Genomic DNA, 14,214 nt, shown 5'->3' with positions numbered 1-14,214 from the left:
AGTAGTTCTTCCCACATAGAAGGATTTACATTAAACACAAAAACTCACAGGATGTAAAGAAAGTAGTTTAAAATATAAGCACTGGCACTCTGAAAAACATAAATTTTGTTAAACACTCACATATTATTAATGATATAGAAAGGATTACCTGTCTATCTTAGTAATCCTGTTTTACTTACTATTCAAAAACATACATCTGCATATGAATAACTGTACTCAAAATCTCCAAACGTACAACACAATGATCTAATGCACTGCAATTCATTTGTTAATAAACAGTAAGGTAGCTATGCACCCTGATCATTTTACATGATATACAGTATTACTGACACTTGATTACATTTTTAGCTTTTAAAATTAGTAAACAGGTTGCAGAGAGCAGATCAATAAAGCTGCTACGTGCAGACAATGTGGCCTTACAAGCAGACTCTGAACAGGAACTTCAGCAAATGACATGTGAATGGAATGCAAAACCAAAGACGTGGGATGAAACGAAGTACAGACAAGACAACAGTCATTGCAGCATAAGGGGGAAAATAAGAAGAAGTGAAAACTGAAAATAGGTGAAATTAATAGCTTCAAGTATCTAGGGGGGTGGTTGAGGAGAAGAGAAGTCTGAATGAGATGGTCAAAGCTAGATTCAGAGATGTTGCAGCCAAATGGCACAGAGAGTCAAGAGTAGTGTTTTACATAACACAAATTGTACCTGTTTTGGACTAATGAGAGATTTGGATTTAATTTGAAACTTGTTTCAAATATTACAAAATGTTACAGCAAAAAAAACTGACAATCATTTGCTAAATAAAACAAAATGCTCTCACACTGCAAACTAGCTTAATGTTTACAACAGTAAATATCTCTTCCCTTGAAACTCCCATGTATTGAAAATGCATCTGGTTACTAATTAAACAACAACAGATCATCCGGGATTTGTAATCAAATGACAGATAGTGAAGCCCTAATTAGTGACCACATGAAGGGTGCAGAAATTCAAAAAAACAAATGTGTAACACATTTGCTAACAGCCTGGGACAGCTCACTGGAAACAAGGGTCCATGTAAAGCAGCAGACCAAGAGTACTGCCTGTTGAGCTTACTTGGTCAGAGTCACTCAGAAGACAAACAAAGGCTGAGAGAACCAGACCCTTTACTATAGGGAGCAGCTCATTAACAGCTTACAGCACTTCTTATTTATGCTAAGTGCAGGACAAACTGTTGTAACCCAAACACAGTACATTTCACACCTGCCTGTCTGTCTGTATGTATAGTTAAAATGTTAGGACGATATCCAAAGAAAATGTCTCAATTGATAATGCCCCTGTTTATTACAATAATGTAGAAATTTATTTCACTTCACTGCTGTGAGAAACATAAAGTACAACCCACTATATTCCCAAAGCCATACCAAACTCTTAGCTCAAAAATCAGAGACAGACACCCAAAAGCAGGAACAGATTTTAAATATTGGTCTTATATACTACGGATATAAAAAGCGTATACACTTCTGTTAAAATGCCAGGTTTTTATGATATAAAAAATGAGACCACTTTCAAAACGTTTCCCAGCCTTCATGTGACCTATAACCTGTACAATTCAATTGAAAAATCAAAAAAATCTGTTAGGGGAAAAATATAAAAAAATAAAAAAACATACAATAAGCTGGTTGCATAAGTGTGCACACCCTTAAACTAATACTTTGCTGAAGCACCTTTTGATTTAATTACAGCATTCAGTCTTCTTGGGTACACACCTGCCATCAATTAAAGAGACTCTGATTAACCCCAAATAAAGTTTAGCTGTTCTAGTAGGATTTTCATGACATTCACTCAGTTGCTTCTACAGCAAAAACCATGGTTCGCAGAGAGCTTATAAAGCATCAAAGGGATCTCATTGTTGAAAGGTATCAGTCAGAAGGGTACAAAAAAATTCCACAGCATTGGATATACCATGGAATACAGTGAAGACAGTCATCAAAAAATGGATAAAATATGGGACAACAGTGACATTGCAAAAAACTGGATGTCCCTCTAAAATTAATGAAAAGACAAGATGAAAACTGGTCAGGGAGGCTGTCAAGAGACCTACAGCAACACTGAAGGAGGTGGAGGAACTTCTGGCAAGTACTGGTTGTGGACTACATAGGTTCATAGGTTCATAGGTTCATACTAGGCTATCTGCCCTAGGGCATTTATAAGCCTAGCCAGAGTGTGTTTGGCTTTCGCCACCCATTTTAAATTAATTTTGCTATGCCCTTTTTCGAGGTTAGTATACTGTGCCTCTGTCTAACAGTGTCACAGAAGTGATACCCGGGGTAAACCTACGATCCCCCATCCACTCATCAAGATTCCTCTTGAAGAGAGTCAAAGAGGGACTCTGCCTAACCTAGACTGGGATTTTATTCCAGAGTGAAGGGAACCTCTGGGTTATGAATCTGTCCCTCCAGCATGTCCTATTTATTTCAGTGCTGAGGTTCAAGTCTCTCGGTAGCGTGGCTCGATGGGATTTGGATTTTCTGAGGTGCAGCATGTCCATTAATTCCGGGTTGGACATGGCTTTATACATCAGGCACAGATTGCCTCTGAGCAGGCGGTATGCCACTGAGTAGAGCTGGAGTTTCTTTAACCGGGCAGCATATGGCATCTGTTTGAGCCCTTTGATCCTCTTGGTGAGGTACTTTTGGGGTCTTTCCAGTTGCTGCAGGTGTCTGGTAAGGTACATCCCAAAAGGGGCATTGTACTGAATTATGGGCCTGATGAGGGATGAGTAGAGAGGCACGATGACCTCCCCTGATCTAGATGTGAATCCCTTCATGACTAGGTGGGCTATATAAAATGTTTTTCTAACCACTTTGGCCACGTGGTTGTCAAATGAGAGATTGCTATCAACTTGGGTCCCCAGGTCCCTAATTACTTCTTCTGTACTTAATGGATTACCACCTATGTGGTAATTTGTGGGCACTTTGTTTTTGCCAAAGGGGATGACTATACACTTTTTGGCGTTTAGCTTGAGGCCATGGCTCTGGCACCAGTTGTCTGTTTCTATGAGGCCCTTTTGGAAGATGCTTGCGTCGGCTAGAGAGTCGATTATAGCGCCCAGTTTGCAGTCATCTGCGAACTTGGTCAGCCACAGTCCTTCCATGTTGGCCTGTACCTCCAAGAAATATATACCGAACAGGAGAGGTCCCAGGACTGAGCCATGTGGGATGCCACTTGTAACTGGTTTGGAGTCCGACATGGCTCCAGCAATTCTAACCATGTGGGTTCTGTCCTTGAGCCAGTTTGCAACCCATCTAGTGACATAGGGGTTTATATTTAAGCTGGTGAGCTTATCTATAATGCCCCAGTGGGGTATTGTATCGAAGACTTTTGCGAGGTCCAGGTAGGCTGTGTGGACCACCTACCCCTCGTCAATGGCCTTGGTGACTGTTTCAAAGAAATCAACCAGGTTTAAGAGGCAGGATCTGCCCTTAACAAAGCCAAACTGGGTAGGATCCAGTGTCTGTAGGTCCCCAATATCTTTTTTTATGAGGTCCATGATGATCCTTTCCATAGCTTTGCAGACCAAGCTAGTCAGGCTTATGGGGCGATAATTTCCAGGATCCGTTGAAGCACCACCTTTGTGGAGAGGGACCACTGTTGCTGTACGCCACTCTTTGGGTACATATCCTGTGGTAAGGCTGAGATTGAACAGTAGTTTTATGTTTGGGTTTAGCTCTTCTTGGAGTTCATGTAGGATGCAGCCCGGGACACCGTCTGGTCCCATTGATGCTGTGTTTTTTGCTTTGGAGAGGGCGGCTCTTACCTGAGCATCTGAGATGTCAGGGGGGCAGCACTCTGGTGGGGAGGGGGGGAGAAGTTTGCACTGAACCTGTCAGCTAGGATGTTGGCAATGTCTGTGGGTTTGGTGTAGTTTTTGTCATTTTGGACTAATTCTGAGCATATCTGGGAATTCCCTCCTAGGTTCCTAACATAACTAAAGAAAGCCTTGTGATTATCCTTAGTGTCCTGTGCAATTTTTCTCTTGAAGCTGGCCTTAGACGATTTTATGAGTGCACGTAGTTTTTTGCTAACACTGATCAGAGATGCCTTCCCTTTTTGGGATTTTGCTCTATCATGTAGTAGCTTCCTCCTTCTATTGTATAGTTTGTTTATGGCTGGGGTCCACCAGACAGGACGTCTGCCTTTGGAGGATTGGGTCTTGGTTTTATTTGGGATTGCATGATCCATGCATTCCTGAAGGTGTTCATAGAATGCGTTTATAAAGGATTCTGTGGTCTGGGCCGTATTTTCCACAGGCCCGGGGGCTTTGAAGGATTCCACCTTGGTTTTGAGGAGTGTGAAATTTGCTTTAGAGAAGTTTTTCACTGTGGTTTTCTGGGCAGGGGGTGGGGTCGGGATGTGAATATTCAGTGAGATTAGTTTATGGTCTGATCTTACCAGTGAGGGATACACTTCTGGTCTGGAGCATAGAGTCCCCATGTTGGTGATGATCAGGTCCAGTATGTTTTCCCCTCTTGTGGGAGTGGTAACAAGTTGTTCCATAGCATTTGAGTTTATAAATTCTAGGAACCTTTGAGCTAGGGTGTTGGAGTTAGAGTAATGCTCCCAGTCTATGTTTGGGTAGTTGAAGTCGCCCAATATAATGGTGTTTGGAGAAACCTTCATATGTGTTCTCAGGAAGGCCGAGTGGGGTTCCTGGGTTTGGGAGGGTGGTCTGTAGCAGGCTATAAACTGGAAGGCAGTTTTACCCACTGTTAGTTGCACATGGATAGTCTCTGGTGCTTCGTGCTGTGCCACCAACCTGGAGGTGTGGGTATCTTTGACGAATATTGATACTCCCCCTCCTTTTCTGGTTTGGTCCAGGTTTTGGGGCTAAAAAGCATGGTATGAGGTATAACCTGGTAGTGCTGGGGTGCTCTCGGGAGCCTTAAACCAGGTTTCTGTTACTGCTCAGATATCGATGTTCTCCATGCTAAGGAGAGTTTTGAGTGTATGCATCTTGAGGTTTAGACTTCTGGCATTGAGTAGCATTACTCTTAGTTTCTTATCCCTTGTGATACCTATGTTGGTGGGTTTGTCTTTTGAGCCTTGCCTAAAAATGGCACTATGGGGGTAGCAAGAGCCTTTGCCAATATCCAAAAGCCCAGGGGTGACAGGTGCAAGCCGTCCCTAGCGAAGCATCGTGGCCTGTCGATCATGTCATCCCAGGCTGACAGGCATTGGATCCCCTTTGAATGACACCAATACTTAAGCCAATTGTTGAAATTGATCATCTTGTCTTCATATTGTGGCATCATTCTTGGTGAGGGTAAGATGCTACTCAAGGTCAGGGTCATACCGGCCTGGGTCACATGCTCAGAGATGTCCTCTATGTCTCTTTTCATGTAGTCCAGGGAGGTACGTCTCAGGTCATTCACACCAGCATGGACAATGACTGAGTCACATTTGTACTTGCCTTGGAGTGACCTGAGTGCTTGTGTTATGTGGCGGATCCTAGCGCTCGACAGGCAGCTCACCGTGACCTTCTCCTTGTCCAGCCTGGTGAGCGGGACATCAGTGTGCCTGATGATAGAGTCACCTATTACAAGTGTATCAGGTGTGTTGTTTAGCCTTAAGGGCTGTGACTGTTTGGCACACTGGCTTTGTGAGCTATGGGTTGCACGTGTTTTGTTTTGGGGTAGCGGTTGCTTGGGTGTCTGCTTTGGAGGTCTCTGCTGCTTAGGCAGATTTTTATTTAGAGCCTCCGAGTATGTTTTTGTGTGTTTATGTGTTTGGTTTGCTGTCATGGTAGGTCTATGTGAGACTGGAATTGTAGTGAGTGTGGTTTCCTTCTCCTCCTGACAGGTTTCGCCAGTACTGAGTTGAGAGAGCTTAGCCTCCAGTTTGGCTATATGGTTGCATCTCTCACATGTGTTGGAATTTGTTGGGAGGAGGAGAGGGTTGTCTGTGTACATGAGGCAGTTGTAACATTGCCTCAAGATTGCCAAAAACTTGAATTTAGTGCAATTGCCTCAAGATTCCCAGATTCACCAGCTGGACCAGAGAGGAGATTGACAACTGACCTTTGGACATGCTAGAATAGTATTGGGAATTCCTTTATAATTGGAAAAAAGAAGGGCCAATGGGAAACAAGGTACTCAAGGGGAGTTTGTGAGGGTGTAGTGCTTTTAATTTTTTAGTGCTGACTTATATAATTGCTTTACTGAGCAAGTGTCAGGTAACTTAAATGCAATGTGTTACAGGTAACTTAAATGCAAAAATGACAAACAGTAACTTTCTTTCAAGTGAAACAAGGAAATAAGTACAGTAAGCAATGCAGATGTCACTAGGGATCCACAGAAGCGCTGAAAAGCCACATTTTAAGTGGAATTAGTGTTTCAGGGAAATAACAAGCAAACAAGTATACAAACACAGCTAGATTCAGCAGGCCTGGGTCTAATCTATGGTACAGCAAACAAGGTGTACCAATTTAGTAAGAAACAGTTCAAATATGCAGTCACTATAAGCCTCTAACCAGAAATTCCCAGCTCAGAAGGGCAGAGTCCAGCCTCTCCTCCCACAAGAGTGCAGACTATGAACCTTCTTAATGTAAAATAACTGGCCTGAAGCCCAAGTGCTTAAACCAGAACTAATACACTTTTAGAATAACAGACACTGAGCCCTCAATCAGCAGTTCCCAACTTAGAAGAATGTAAGCTACCTGTCCTGTCACCACAGTGCAGGCCACAAACCTTCCTAATGTAAAACAACTGGTCTGAGCCCAAGTGCTTAATCCAAAAGACTTAGAATGATAGCTACACTTTAATCAAGTTACTACCAAGCAGTAATAAATACAATTGAATACTTTAAAGAATGCCTGGATTAGTGCTCACGTTATATAAACAAAACTAGATTCAGCAGGCCTGGATCTAGTCTATGCTACAGCAAACAAGGTGCACCAATTTAGTAAGAAGCAGTACAAATATGCAGGCACTATAAACCTTTAACCAGAAATTCCCAGCTCAGAAGGGCAGAGTCCAGCCTCTCCTACCACAAGAGTGCAGTCCACAAACCCTCTTAATGTACAATAACTGGCCTGAAGCCCAAGTGCTTAAACCAGAATTAATACACTTTTAGAATAACAAACACTGAGCCCTCAATCAGCAGTTCTCAACTTAGAAGGATGTAAGCTACCTGTCCTGCCACTACAGTGCAGAGCACAAACCTTCTTAATGTAAAACAACTGGTCTGAAGCCCAAGTGCTTAAACTAAAAGACTTAGAGTGAGTTACACCAAGCAGTAATAAATACAACTGAGTACTTTTAAGATGACGCAAAAGCAAAATAAAGTTGGAAGAAACACAAATACAGTAAAAACAGATACATTTTTTTTTTTGAGTTGAGCAAATGAGACGGGCCCAGGAGGAGCATCCAAGTGCAAATTTACAAGAGGGGCGGGCAGTTTCAAAGCCACCAAGATTAACACCAAGACAAAAACAGGGAGGGTGGGTAACAACAATCTCCCATATTCTCCATATGCCTGAACTATGGGGTAGGGTTGCAAGATGGAAGCCTTTTCTTACACAGAAAAACATCCAGGCCCAGCTAAAATTTTCAAAACAATACATCAAGTCTCCCAAAAGCATGTGGGAAAATATGTTATGATCTGATGATACCAAGGTTGAACTTTTTAGCCACAATTACAAAAGGTACGTTTGGCGCAAAAACACTTTGCATCACGAAAAGAACACCATCCCCACAGTGAAGCATGGTGGTGGCAGTATCATGCTTTGGGGTGGCTTTTCTTTAGCTGAAACTGGGGCTTTAGTCAAGGTGGAGGGAATTATGAACAGCTCCAAATACCAGTCACTTTTGGCTCAAAACCTTCAGGTGTCTGCTAGAAAGCTGAAGATGAAGAAGAATTTCACCTTTCAGCATGACAATGACCCCAAGCATACATCCAAATCAACAAAAGAATGGCTTCACCAGAAGAAAATTAAAGTTTTGGAATGGCCCAACCAGACCCCAGAACTAAATCCAACAGAAAATCTCTGGGGTGACCTGAAGAGGGCAGTGCACAAGAGATGCCCTTGCAATCTGATAGATTTGGAGGGCTTTTGCAAAGAAGAGTGGGCAAATATTGCCAAGTCAAGATGTGCCATGCTGATAGATTCCTACCCAAGAAGACTGAATTTTGTAGTTAAATCAAAAGGTGCTTCAACAAAGTATTAGTTTAAGGGTGTGCACACTTATGCAACCAGCTTATTGTAAGTTTGTTTTATTTTTTTATATTTTTTCCCTAACACATTTGTTTGTTTTCCAATTGAATTGTACAGGTTATAGGTCACATTAAAGGTGGGAAAAGTTTTGAAATGATTTATTGCGGTCTCATTTTTTTATATCACAAAAACCTGGTATTTTAACAGGGGTTTGTACACTTTTTATATCCACTGTACTTTAAAAGTTCCTACTATAGCATTTTCTGAAGGATATGAAGTCCGAAACTCACTTTTGCATTAATTAGAGACTGCAGTCCACAACATTACCAGAAAGCCACAAGATTTATGAGAAAAAGATCAAGGGCTGGCGAGAATTATACCCTCTGTGCACACGTACACACATGCAAATGCACATACATGCACACACACACACACACACACACACACACACACACACACACACGCGCACACACACGCACACACACACACACATTAATCACAGCCTTATGATTGTATACCTCAGATATCGCATGAGATTAAGTGAATGAATCATTTCTTGGCCCAAATATATCATAGCTCACTGATTTCAGAGCCATACAGAGCACCTCCCCTATGACCTCTCACTTCTTGATTCAAGAATCAAAAACAAAGACACAAATTAGGAGGAGATTTTAAATGTTTTTGTTTGTCTTTTCAGCTTTTCCCGGTTAGGGGTGACCACAGCGGAACTCCAGTCTGCTTATGACTGGCAGTAGATTTTTTTACGGTGCCGAGTTGCCAGCCCAATGCCCAACCTTCAGAGAAGGTACGCCCATTCACGCATGTCTTTCAGAGGCCACTCGACCAAGGGGAGGACATGCTGACTCCACACAGAAGGCACTCCAGCTGTGGATCGAACAGGAGAACCTCTTGTTGTGAGGCAACAATGCTACCTCTGTAAAATAATTTTCTTTTACACTTAGAAAGATGCCAGTATAATAAGCATTGCATTAGCAAGCATTTCCTGAAGAATACAAGTCTGAAACTCTCATGTTTGTTAATATTTACTACTTGCCAGAAAGCCACATTTTTTTCAAGGAGTAGGCCAGAATACCTTTCAATTTCTTTGTGTGAGAATTCTAGACAAAGCCAAAATAATGGGGGGACAAAATTTTGATATTATGTGTTTATTAACCAGGTAAACCCACTGGACAAAGTTTACCTTTTCAGGAGTGACCCAGTAGCACTGTCTGGTTAAGTGATTTGCTCAAAGTAGATAAAAGGAGGTGAAGAGATTCAGAACCTGTACTTTTGACTAAAAGAAATAGTTTATTACTATTCCAGAGCCTTAAAAGCCAGACAGCTCCAAATTGTTTAAACCATTAAATGAACAAATAGTGTTGCAGGAGCATGCATTTTCCAAACAATAAAAACTATGAATCTGTATGACTGGTATTACTGTCTAACTGCAATGCTCAGTGATTTACCAGAAAAATGAAGTTCATAGGTTCATAGTTAGGTACTAGGCTATCGGCCCAAGAGCTTAAGTAAGCCTAGCCAACAAGGTTCCTTGGCTTACGCCACCCAAGAAAGGTAATTTCATGTGCCCCTGTCGAGCAGAGCCACAGAAGTGATCCCCGGGGTGTATTTCCTATTTACCATCCACTCATCAAGATTTTTCTTGAACAGTGCTAATGAGGAACTTTGCTTGACATAGATGGGTAGCTTTTTCCAGAGTATAGGAAGTCTCTGGGACAGGAATCTATCCCTCCAGCATGTCCTGTTTATTGTGGTCACAAGGTTTAGGTCCCTAGAGTGTGTAGCTTGGAGGGATTGGGATTTCTTAAGGTGTAGCACGTCCAACAGCTCTGGGTTTAATATAGCTTTATATGTTAGGCAGAGATCTCCTTGGAGTAGGTGATATGCTACATTGTAAAGCAGGACATTTTTGAGATGGTCAGTGTAGGGCATCTGTTTGAAGCCAGTAATCCTCTTTGTGAGGTACTTCTGTGGCCTTTCCAGCTGCTACAGATGTCTTGTGAGGTACATTCCAAAAGTGGCATTGTACACTATAATGGGTCTAACGAGTGCTGAGTAGAGGGGAACAATGACCTCTTTTTTTCCTGGATGAGAACCCTTTTGTGATGAGGTGTGCCACATAGCAGGATTTCCTGACTACTGTTGCAATGTGATTATCAGAGGAGAGACTACTGTCCACCTGGGTCCCAAGGTCTCTTATCACACATTCGGTGTTAAGTAGGCTACCTTTTATGTGGTAGTTCATGGGTACAGAGTTTTTACCAAAGGGGATGACAATGCACTTTTTGGTACTGAGTTGAGGCCATGCCTCGGGCACCAGGCATCTCAGTGAGGCCCTTTTGTAGGATGTCCACATCGTTTGGGGACTTGACTATGGCTCCTAGTTTGCAGTCTTCTGTGAACTTCATTAGCCAGAGGCCTTCCGTGTAGCCTGTACTTCAGAGAAGTAGATACCAAACAGGAGAGGTACCAGGACTGAACCCTGTGGTACTCCACTTGTCACTGGTTCAAAGTCAGATTTGGAGTCGGCAACTTTTACAGTGTGGGTTCTGTCAGTGAGCCAGATGGCATCCCATCTTATGACTTTGGGATTTATACCTAGTTTAGTGAGTTTAGATATAATTCCAGAATTGGGGATGGTGTTGAAAGCCTTGTTGAGGTCAAGACAGGCTGTGTGAACCACCTTACCCTCGTCTCTGGCTTTGGTGACTGCCTCAAAGAAGTTTATCAGGTTCAGAAGGCATGATCTGCCTTTCACAAACCCGAACTGGGTGGGGTCCAGAGTTTGAAGGTTACCATTGTCTTTGTTTATGAGTTCCATGATGATAAGTTCCATGGCCTTGAAGACAGGGCTCGTCAGGTTAATAGGACGATAGTTCCCAGGATCAGTGGTGGTTCCCCCTTTGTGAAGTGGGATAACTGTTGCTGTGCACCATTCACTGGGCACAAAGCCTGACGTGAGACTATGATTGAATATGGAGCTTAGGTGGGAAGCCAGTTCATTCTGAAATTTGTGTAAAACGCAGCCTGGGATGTTGTCCAGTCCCATGGATGCTGTGTTTTTTTGTTTTAGAGAGTGTAGCTTTTACCTGCATAGATGTTATTCCAGGGACTCTACATTCTTCCAGTATAGATATGGGCCCTTTAGGGGGTGAAAGGGGGGTAAAGTTAGCACTGAACCTATCTGCCAGGATGCTGGCAATATCAGTTGGTTCTGTAATTTTCATGTCATTGTGCTGTAACTCAGAGCAGATCTGGGTGTTGCCATTGAGATTCTTGACATAGCTATAGAATGCTTCATGGTTGCCCTTAGAATCCGTGGTGATTTTGTCTTCATAGCTAGCTTTGGAGGATCTTATAAAGGATCTCAGCTTCTTACTGACACTGACCAGGCTGCTGTTCCTCCACTCATGGAATTTTACTCTCTTTTGCAACAGTTTCTTCCTTCTCTTGTAGAGTTTGTTTATGGCAGGAGACCACCAGATTGGCTTCCGAGGACAGCGTCTTGGCTCTGTTTGGGATAGCATGACCCATGCACTCATGTAAGTGCTTATAGAGTGCATTTGTGTAGGATTCAGCAGTCGTAACTGTATTGTCCATCTGCATGGGTGTCATGAATTTCTCCCCTTCTGCCTTAAGAAGCATGAAGTTGGCTTTGGAGACATTTTTTACTGTGGTTTCCTTAATGGTGGGTGGGGGCGGGATGCGGATATCTAGGGTGATTAGCTTATGATCGGATCTGAACAATGAGGAGTTGATTTCAGGTGTGGAACACCAGTCACTCATGTTAGTAATGACTAGGTCTAGGATATTGTCGCCCCTGTTGTGGGTGTGGATAAGTTGATCCAGGGCATTGGAATTTATGAATTCTAAAAAGTGTTGAGCGAAGAAGTTGCTACATGAGTAGTTTTCCCAATTAATGGTGGGGCAGTTGAAATCACCCATTATTAGGGTGTTTGGTTGAACCCTAATATTTTCCAGTATATCAAGAAAAGAGGAGTGGGAATCCTGGGGCATGGTGGGGGATCTGTAGCAAGCTATAATTTGGACTGCAGTTTTGCCCAGAGTAAGTTGCACTTGGATAACCTCGGATGCATTATGTTGCACAACTAGCCTGGAGGTGTGGTATCCTTAATGAATATGGACACACCTCCGCCTTTGGTGTTCTTGTCCAGGTTAGATGGCCGCAAAGTGTGGTATAAATTACAGCCTGGTGATGCAAGGGTGCTCTCTAGAGCCTTGAACCAGGTCTCAGTCACTGCAGATAAGTTCCAGGAGTGCCTCGGTGCATTTTCTGATTTAGACTTCTAGCAGTGAGTAGCATTACCCTCAGTTTTTACTTGCCTGTTCCTGTTACTGTGGTGAATTTGTCATTTGAACCTTACCTAAAAAAGGCACTATAGCGGCGGCAAGAGCCTTAGCCAGTATCTGGAATCCCAGGGGCGATGGATGCAGGCCATCTCTGGCAAAGCATCGTGGTCTGTTGACCATGTCATCCCAGGCAGGCAGATACTGGATCTCCTTACAATGACACCAGAAGCTTAGCCAATTGTTGAAGTCAATCATTTTGTCCTTATACTGCGGTATCATTCTGGGCGATGGCAAGATGCTACTCAGGGCTAGGGTCATACCTGCCTGGGCTACAAGATCGGAGAGCTTTTCCATGTCTCTTTTCATGTAGTCCAGGGAGGTACATCTCAGGTCGTACACACCAACATGGACAATGACAGCGTCATATTTGCACTTGTTGTGGAGTGCCCTGAGTGTGTGGGTTATGTGGTGGATCCTGGCACCCGACAGTCAACTGACAGTAACCTTCTCCTTGTATAGCCTGGTGAGTGGGACATCGGTGTGCCTAACTATAGAGTCACCTATGACTAGTGTGTTGGGTATGTTGATGTGCCTTATCGGCTGTGGTTTATTGGCACACTGAGTCTGTGGGCTATGTGTCATTTGGGTTTTTTGGAGTTGGAGATTGCTTGTGTTTCTGCTTTGGAGGTCTCTGTTGCTTGAACAGATTATTATTGAGAGCCTCTGCAAATGTTTTTGTGTTTCTGTGTGTGGATTTTGGTTGTGTAGGTTTAGTGGGACTATGTGATGAGTGTGGTGTGGTGCAAGTGTTTACCTTCTCCTCTTGACTGTCAAGTTCAGTCTTGGTTGGAGAGAGCTTTAACTTCAGTTTGGCTAGATAAGTGCATCTCTCACAGGTTGTGGTGTTGGGTGGCAGAAGGAGAGGGTCGTGAAATAAACACAAGGCAAAATCAGAGATGTTCAGCAAAATTTGGGATATATAAGAGGCAAACTACTTTAATTCACTTAAAAGGTTAACAGAACAGCAGGTTTTGCATTAACATGCATTTTCTGAACAGCAAAAACAATGAAACACTAATGAGTGGCATTACTGACTGACTGTAAACCTCATTTACTTTTAACCTTCAGTGATTTATTAGAAAATAAAAAAGTGAGTGATGGTCTGGCAGTTAGTGCAAAGTATTAAGGCTCTAAGCTTTTAATGGTGGTCTTCTATCACAGTTTGATACTTTTTACTGCCATTTACCTACTGTATGACTCTAACCAAGTCGCTTAACCAGACTGCTTGTAGAGTGAAAAAAAAATTCAGATTGAAAAGTTCACACTCATCTTCTGAAGTAGGGCAAGTCTCCTTAGGACATGCACAAACACACACACATGCACATCTAACAACTCTCATCACTCTTTTCCCTTCTTAAGTGATAAACACACGTCTGCTACTTCTGTCATTGGCTGGAATGCTGTAAATTTGAGCCAATGAAAAGTGCAGTTGAGCAGTACAAGTGCAAGAAGATGTGGGTGTGACCCCTATTTGTAGCCCAGCTGTTGCTGACTCATGGCCATGCTGTACCATGAATTGATGGTAGATGGAGACTTTTTGCAATTTTTAGTATTCCAAGGACTGGAACATTCACCTAGGCACAGCGTTTCACAGGGGAGGCACATGTCAGTGTAGCACTACCACTGGAAA

General features: G+C 42.8%; 1 protein-coding gene across 5 annotated transcripts in view; it reads right to left on the bottom strand.

Moving 5' to 3' along the window:
• CLCN4 (chloride voltage-gated channel 4) overlaps nucleotides 1–14,214 on the bottom strand; it is a 449,930-nt gene that overhangs the window by 218,021 nt on the left and 217,695 nt on the right. The gene's annotated exons all lie outside the window — the stretch shown is intronic.

The sequence above is a fragment of the Protopterus annectens genome, chromosome 5.part0, assembly GCF_019279795.1.
Source record: "Protopterus annectens isolate FY-2018-M chromosome 5.part0, PAN1.0, whole genome shotgun sequence".
Classification (NCBI taxonomy): Eukaryota; Metazoa; Chordata; order Ceratodontiformes; family Protopteridae; genus Protopterus; species Protopterus annectens.
This window is presented reverse-complemented; position numbering and strand designations above follow the sequence as displayed.